At 40.2% G+C, this 8,150-nt stretch overlaps 1 protein-coding gene across 1 annotated transcript in view; it reads left to right on the forward strand.

Moving 5' to 3' along the window:
• The window catches only part of CELF2 (CUGBP Elav-like family member 2), a 515,386-nt gene that overhangs the window by 139,397 nt on the left and 367,839 nt on the right, over nucleotides 1–8,150 (forward strand). The window lies entirely within an intron of this gene.

Below are 8,150 nucleotides of genomic sequence, written 5' to 3' on the forward strand. Positions count from 1 at the left end.
TTTTTACAGCTCTCAGGTCTCAGCTAAAATTCTGTGTCATAATTCCTGGGTTGTAGCTTTGTCTCACAGCTGCTGTACGATTGTGGGCAAGGTGTTTAAGACTAAACAATAAAACGCTTTGTAGATTTGGTGAAGAATATCTTGTAGGTTAGGAGATGGTTTCTGTTTCAGACTCTTCTGTTGACTTAGTGGCATGATCAATCACTTTTTGCCTTTTTTCTACTTTTTTCCCTGTTCATAAACCACAGGGTGACATAATCTAACCTTTCTTCTCATTTTCCCTATCATCAGGCATAGTCTCATTCCTGACCGTGCTGGAGGTGTCCGTTTTGTGGCACACCAACATTGTGATCTACAGGGGTGCTGGAGCTCCTGTCTGACCCATGCGTCCTAGCAGAAGAGGGCAAGCGGATCCATACATATTTGGGTCCTACCAGAATGTGAAATGGGCACTAACACCAAGCTTGGAAATACTGGCTCCCTGCCTTTGATGTAGCCAGTCTGTTTGGACAGTGCCTCACAGAGATGGCCCTGATCTTGTTTAAGCCTTCCAGACATTGCCATAATATAATCAGCGGCAATTCTGAGGGCATAAATAAAAGATAACATTCATGAGGTTTTCAGAGGGATGACACAGTGTGCATAAAACATTTGAATACCGCAGACAGCACAGATGAAAAGGGGCTGAGTTGTAAAGAAGAAATCATGCCCTGATGGGCTGATGGAGTTTGGCAGAAGTAGATGGGGAGGATTGCATTCATCTGATCAAATGTAGGCATCTAGAGTGTATAGGAAGTATCTCAGCTATTCACCCTACCTCCTTTCATATACAATGAAGAAAAAGCTGCTTCTCAGGCACAGTTTCTCTCTTCTGAGAATAAATCTCTAAAATAAATTCAAATTAGCTACAACCTAAAATTACCTATTTCTCACCGTTAACTCTGGAGAAAGCCTGTGGTGACAAACTCAAAACTGAACCTCTGCTGGGTACACCTTAAAAGGCAAAGTACCACCACAGTGACTATTGATCAGTAACTTTTCAGTCTGCCTTGGTACTGTCACCCAACCTTAGAAAGCATTAGAGCCAGTTAGAAAGTTAACTAACATAAGCGTATGAGATAGAGTGACTTGAAAAGTTTCCCATTTCTTCCCAGGAGCGTGATTTGGTATTCTGTGCAACTTAGGAAATTGAATCCAGCCACATGAGAAGGAGAATGTGCTCTGTGTACTTTGAAATACGGGTTTTGGCACTTCTGTTACCATGGTGTCACTCACAAAACACTTGTAAGACTTCTAGGAACATCAAAACTTGATTAATTAATCATTATAAAATGTTTTGAGTGTCACTGGGTGAAAGATACTCAGGGTTAGTCTCTTTGGCCATCTCTCACGAGCAGCAATATGGTGCGGAAAGGTATGTGAAAAGTATCATTTGCCTGGAGGTGATTAAGCAGTCCTAAAAAAATGGGGTTTTGTAAACTCATCTGACCCTTCTTTTTTCCCGTTGCCCTTTAAAGGGCAGACTGCAGCCCTATTCAGACGACTGCTCCTCAGCGCCCCGACTACTCCAAGCGCAAATTCCTACTCACTCCAGGCAAGTAGAGAACACAGCCTCGGTTATTTAACAGCATTTGAATGAGGTGAAATACCTTCTTTTAAGCGATTGCCTGCACGTAGAAGTGAGACAGGACTTGTAGGTAGAAGTAATGTCTTTCCCTAGACAAATTAAAAGAATTGAAAAGAAACAGACAGGCTTTGAGGGGCTTTTGTGCTGGAAAGATTGTTTTTTTCCAACCGTATCAGTTATTCTAATAAAAGACGTTACCTCTCCCTATAAACCTTGCCTCTCACCTCATAATGTTTCTTATACTAATCATTCTTTTTATTCCTGTTTTCAAAGTTATATGGATTTAGAAAGAGTCCATATCCATCTTCTGCAGTTTCCAAGGGCTTAAAACACTCTGCCTGTACAATTTATACTGTATATGGAGCGTTCTCAAAGAGCTGCACTTACATAACAGCATTTGATTGAATGTCTTGTTTTCCACGCGTTAAGTCGAACAGGCTAGAAATCAGGACTGCTGAGAAATACCTGCTTTCTGAAAATCATTAGTCTTCTTTCCTCTCCCTTATTAATTTTTTTTTACCTCTAGAGAGCGGCACTGCAGGTGCCCCATTGTGCCAAAGTATATTATTACAGTAGAGCCTGGATCACACTCCGCTGTAACCTGGACACGCAGAGGTCAGCTGAGACCCTGCGCTCGCCGCTGGCTGGGCTATTTGTGAGTTTGTCATATCTCTGCTCCCCAGAATTGTGCTGGAGTTTTATTTAATTGCTTTCGCTTTTCTCTAGATGTGATTAGAAGGACATTTGTTTTGTCTCTAAGTTGCCTCAAAAAAAAAGGCAAAGCTTCTGGGGATTCACACTGAATTTTGCAATCACCGTGTTTATCCACCAAACTGAAAATTATCTACAGTTCTTTGCCTACAGGCAAAATCACCTTGTACACTGATTTGATCAAAAATAGCATCCCTCCTGTTTTACCCAGCTTGGATTATTTTATGTACTTACTAATTGCAGTTAGTGCCCTTTATCAAACTGTCAGAGCACTGCTTAACCAAGAGGAGACAAAATTGTTTCGTAAGAGCTATGACCCCAGCTAATTACCCCCCCCCCCCAAAATTCCCAGAGAATATGATAGTCCTAGTTTTAAAAAAAGTTAGGAGGAGGGATGTCTCCCATCATGTCTTCAAAGCTATCCAACTAGAGACAAAGTATGTTTTCCAAGCTATCTAAAATACCAAGACATCACATCTGTCTCACTGAAACTCTCAATGCTGGAGTCTAGGGAGGTATTTGGGGGTTGTAACATGGTAGTTTTGTCCTTTTTTCATCTCTGGGCACCTGCTGTTGGCCACCAGGTGCAGGACAGGACAGACCTTCGGTTGGACCAGCACGGCTGCTTTCCTATTTTTTATATCCAGCTGAAGTCCAAGCTCTAACTGCATTTCCATGGCTTTTTCTCACTATCAGAGAGTATGTTTTGTAGACTTAAATGATGCGAATGATAGACTATAAGCTTACTTTCATTTCGCTGAGGGCCAGCTAATGTGGCTCTTATTTTAGGTGCATCAGAAGCATTACGGCACCTAGGTGTCCTCTAATGCAGTTTTCAGCAGCTATAAGGCATCCTTTCTAGAAAAATTCCTGGTAGAGTTTAATTAGAGCAGTTAAACCTTCTCAAAACATTTTTTGATATAAAGCCATTTTCAGTGAAATGGAATGCCCCTATTTGTTAAAATTTGTAGGTTTTGGCTGGGGGCAGGAAATAGGACAATACATTTTTAGTTTTGCAGTGAAAACACGGAAAAAATAGAAAACCTTCAGAAAAAAAATAACTTTTAATTTCTGTGGGTTTTTTTTTTTCCCCTCAGGGCAAAGGAAATTACCTTCTGACCAGCTCTCTTTATATTACACATTTTGCATAATAGGTTATATCAGCCCTTTCTCCCCTAAGCAATATAAGGAAATGTAAATTGCTGGCATGGATCCAGGCAGCTGGCCTCAGTGGGACATCTTCCTTGGTCATGCCTTTGAATCTAAACACTGTCGACAAAAGGCTGCGATGAATAAGTCACCCTTTTCACATTGGGCTCCAATTACATCTGTTGCTTTTTGAGGGAGGGCTTTTGAACTTTGCAGACAGTCCTTGGGGCAGCTGTTGAGTCTGTAGCCATATCCGAGACTGAATTCTCATGAACTGGAGATATTTAGACTCCACTATGATTCTCATGTGCCACAACCATGAGAACCGCGAGAAAACTTGGACAGATTGATTAGGGTCTCTGAGTCACCTTACTTCTGTCAGGGATGTGAATCTGGAAAGCCAAAATAAGCTTCCTTCAGAGAAGGTTCACTAGAGATTTCTCTGTGGTGTTTAATAATATGGCTGTGCCTAAAGAAAGCCGAGAAATTATAGACTTCCTCTTGTCTGACATTAATAAAATTAATTTGCCCTCAGAGTAATAATGAAATGCTTCTCAAAGGATACTTATATTACGTGCATTTTTATTTCTTCTTTTGAACAGAATATCTTCTGCGTATTCTGCTGATTGTATTTATAAATGCCATACTAGTTTGAAATCTGAAATTAAAAGGTTTTCCAGCATAAAAAATGCAAAATCTGATAATGGCTTTTTGGTCCATTTTTCTCTCCTTCAGCCTTAGTCCCATGAAACCAGAATGTTAGGAGTTATTAATTCCCTGTTATTTATTGGTTATCTAAAGGCTTCATCCTTCTTGTGATATCTTAATGTATTAAGTGTTTTCTATGGAAATGATTAAGGTATTACAGGCAGAAGACTCTGAGACTGCTAGAGCGGTTCCAAAGCATGTGATCTCCAAGGAAACAGAGATCCCATTACCAGTCCCTTCCCTACAGAAGCTTATCAACTGTACAAGATGCCGTGAGTAGTTTCATTGACTTCAGTAGGACTATTAAGAACATGCAAAGTTCAGATCGTGAAATAGGCTTAATTGTCTTACTTTTTGAGCAAATAAAGCTGTACACAAATTTCCCACAACACCACGCATCCCAGGCTTTTGTGCTTTTCTTGTATTCTTCCAAGAGGACCGTCAGTACAACAAAAATATAACTCAGCTTCTGGGGCTAAAACACCTCTGAGCCCTGAACTGTTCAGGTGTCACAGGAGTCAACTGGCTTTGGTTAGCATCTCAGTCTGAGACTTAGTCCACCTTCATCGCAGAGAAACATCAGAGCTTCTCCAAAGGTGTAAATCAGTTATGACATTTCAGCAAATACTTTTACTACAGTGAGGAGGAAAACACAAAATAAATGATTTTTACAAACTCTCCATGTAACCTCATGGCCAGCTTTCCTAATTAAACACGTGATTCCTTGTCATATTTATACTGGAATATAAGCAAACTTCGTTACTGCTGTACCAGTGCCTCTCACCTGCAGCAGTCACAGAGAAGGTCTGGGACAGCGCAAGGACATGCAGGCAGATCCCTAAGGGCTAAGATAGTTTACAGCCATAGGACAGCCTTGCGCAATTATCAGAGGATAGGGGGGAAGTGTGATTTTCCAGTCCTTTGCTGAATTGGGACCTAAATGAGCTTGTTTCCAGGTGGTTTTTTTTCTTCATTTCTCTCGCACAGTACTTTATATCAGCTTTCCAAAATCCCAGTGTATTAGAAGTATGGTAAATGATGTCTTAAATATCACTGATGGCTCCCTGAAGTATATTTTCTGCTGAAATGTTCAGTCTGATTTAAATGACCAAAGCTACAGAGCTCCCACCAGCTCCCTGAGGAAGCTCTTCACAATCTAACTGATCTCTCCTAGCAGTCAGCAAAACTCTAATATTTAATTTTGTCCTATTACTCACAGCCATTTCTTGCACCCTAAGCATGCCATTTCCACTTTCATTGTGTTACGTTGTACCATAGGATATGAATGACTTAATTTTCTGGTTTGGTCTGGACTTTTGTTCAGAAAAGATGTGGATAGAAAAAACATATGGCAGAAAAGATTGTTAAATGTTTTATAGCTAAGCCTAAGAGTTGACTCCCTAAATGTCCTACCATACTCTATTTTTACTATTTCCTGTTTTAATTGTCTTAACACGGATAGCCAGACAGAAGTACTAATCCTATCAGTTGTGCTCTCTAAATCCCAATACTTTTGTTCAGGTCAAGTTGGAAGTCTTGTTTAGAGCCTGTCTCTGAAGACCTTTTCATGAACTGTATCAAAGATAAAAGCTTTTAATTTCTGAAAGTTCAATTGAATATGAAAAAAAAATGCTAAAAGCTGTGGCTGTTTTTTTTTTTTTTTTTTTTTTTTAATGTAATGCCTTGGGCACTGAGATTTTAAAAACACATCAGGAGATTTAGTGACTCAACTTTCCCATAAGTTTCTAAAGTTATTTAATGAAGGCAGCTTTCCATTAAAATAGGCCTGTTTGTCACGGCACAAAAATGTAAGCCATACATCGCTTTTATGATATTTTATGTGAAGCCAGTTTGATGCTGTAGATTTTGGATAGAGTGGCATCAAAATGTAGGAAAGAGATGAATAGCACTATGGGTCTGAAGAAACCTGACTGTGGTTTTCTAGGCTGCCCTAATATTTATTGCACAGGGCAGGTACAACACATATATGCTGTAAGAGCCTAATTAACTCTGCAAGTGCAACACTGCTCCTTATCACACCTACAGCTCAGCTATCTAAGATAATCTAAGTTCGTCTTGATCCACATTTAGATAAGCAGAACAAGGGATGGCCTTGCTGGACCAAGAAAGATGACCTCCACTAGTTTGGAGACCATCTCCAAAGATGGTCCACCATGAGTATGAAGGCATTTTATGGCAGAATTGGAGTCCACCAATACAGCAGCTTTCATTGCCTGCAGGTCCAAGCGTATGAGCCCTTGGGAGAGCATGGCTGGTTTCGGGCCTCCGCCCTCTCTGCTGCAGACCTCCCCCCAGCACTGAAGTGTGAGTCATGAAATACCGAGTTCATATATTATTTTCCCTCCGATCTCCTTTGCCTGTGACCTGCCTTTCCTGTCAGGTGTCAACCTCAGTGCAAGTGCTCTTTTTTAACGCGTGTGCCTGGCAAAAGGGAATTCTCAGCTTCGATAGCGCTTTCGGATGCTAACATAACGCAGTAAAGAATAATCTTCAAATGCAAAATGTTCTGCTCATGAAAGCACGGTTGCTTATGACTTGTATGACACTGATATGCAGGACAAGTCTTGTCTCTCTCTAAATAGGGTCAAGATAAATTAAAGATGAAAAATCCAAACAGCTGGAGGAGGAAAACAGCATTTCAGAAAGGGGAATATAAAGCTGTCCACATCTATCCAGTGCCACTAATGCAGAGTACACAGAGGTTTAACAGCATTTTTTTTTTCTTTTAAGTCTTTCTCAGCCCTAAGAGCTAATCCTGCAGGAAGCTGACACCTTCTCAAATGCCCTTCTTTCACATTGACTTTAATGGTGCCTTAAAAGATGAGGCAAAATATTTGAATAAAATGCAAACACCCATATAAAAATAGGGTAAACATAGTCACTGAATGTCACGATCAGTCAGGATAAATATAAATGGCAGACAGATTTTTTTTTTCTTGTTACATTCAGATTTCATTCATTCAATGGGTACTTCCAGTTCAGGTCTTTGCACCTTTAATTATTTCAGGTATGATATAGCTGCTGTTTGGAGCACGTAGTCTTCAGAAAAAACACGCGATCAGAATAACTTTCATGCAGTAAAACCAATTTGACTCGTGTGGAACCGAAATGCAAATAGGTAACGGTGGCATTAGTCGGGATGTTTGTCTATGCATGACAGTTGCTTTGTGGCCCCTGTGATAAAGTGAAAGAGCACGGCGTTGTCACCTGCCTGTCTCTTCATCCATCGTTAGTTAGGCTAGGATTGGGGAAGGTGTCACATATGCTGACTGATGTAGTGGGATGCTGCTCAGTGTCGGTTGCTATGGGGCCCGGAGTCACTAAATCCCTTTTTATTCCTATTCAGACTCAGAGTCTATAAAAGGTGCCATATGCCTTTGTTAAAAACTACAAGCTGGCACCGAAACCAACAGAAATGACAGACTTCATCTCTCTGAATAGCTGCAGGAATCTCAGACGTGTTTTCTGCAGTATGTAGGAAAAAAAAAAATCCCTAAATATTTTCTCTGCATTTTGCAGAATGCAGTGGGATTAAGAACACAGATTGGCTTTGTGATAAGCCTCCCAGTATCTGCTAGTGACTGTGCTTTTTCGGTAATTTCTCCTTACATTCCTAGTGCCCTATACAAAGCTCTCCCAAATCAAAAGGAGTCTTTGAGAATTCAGATTCTAGTTGCCTTAAGAAGTATGATTCAGAAGAACTGCTTAAGTAAGGAGCTGTAAAACCAAGATTTAACTACTCCAGGAGGCTCCACTTTCAATGAAATAATCTCATATGTATGTGATTACTGTTTACAGCAAAATCCAGCTATTGGTCTTTGAGGCAGAGACAAGAGTGTTTGTTTTTCCAGCTTCTCACAGTATCTAAATGTCATCTGTCTTGTTATTTGATGCAAATTATTATGTGGAACTTTTATATTTTCTTTGTTTTCAA

This window comes from Dromaius novaehollandiae, chromosome 1, assembly GCF_036370855.1.
Source record: "Dromaius novaehollandiae isolate bDroNov1 chromosome 1, bDroNov1.hap1, whole genome shotgun sequence".
Classification (NCBI taxonomy): domain Eukaryota; kingdom Metazoa; phylum Chordata; class Aves; order Casuariiformes; family Dromaiidae; genus Dromaius; species Dromaius novaehollandiae.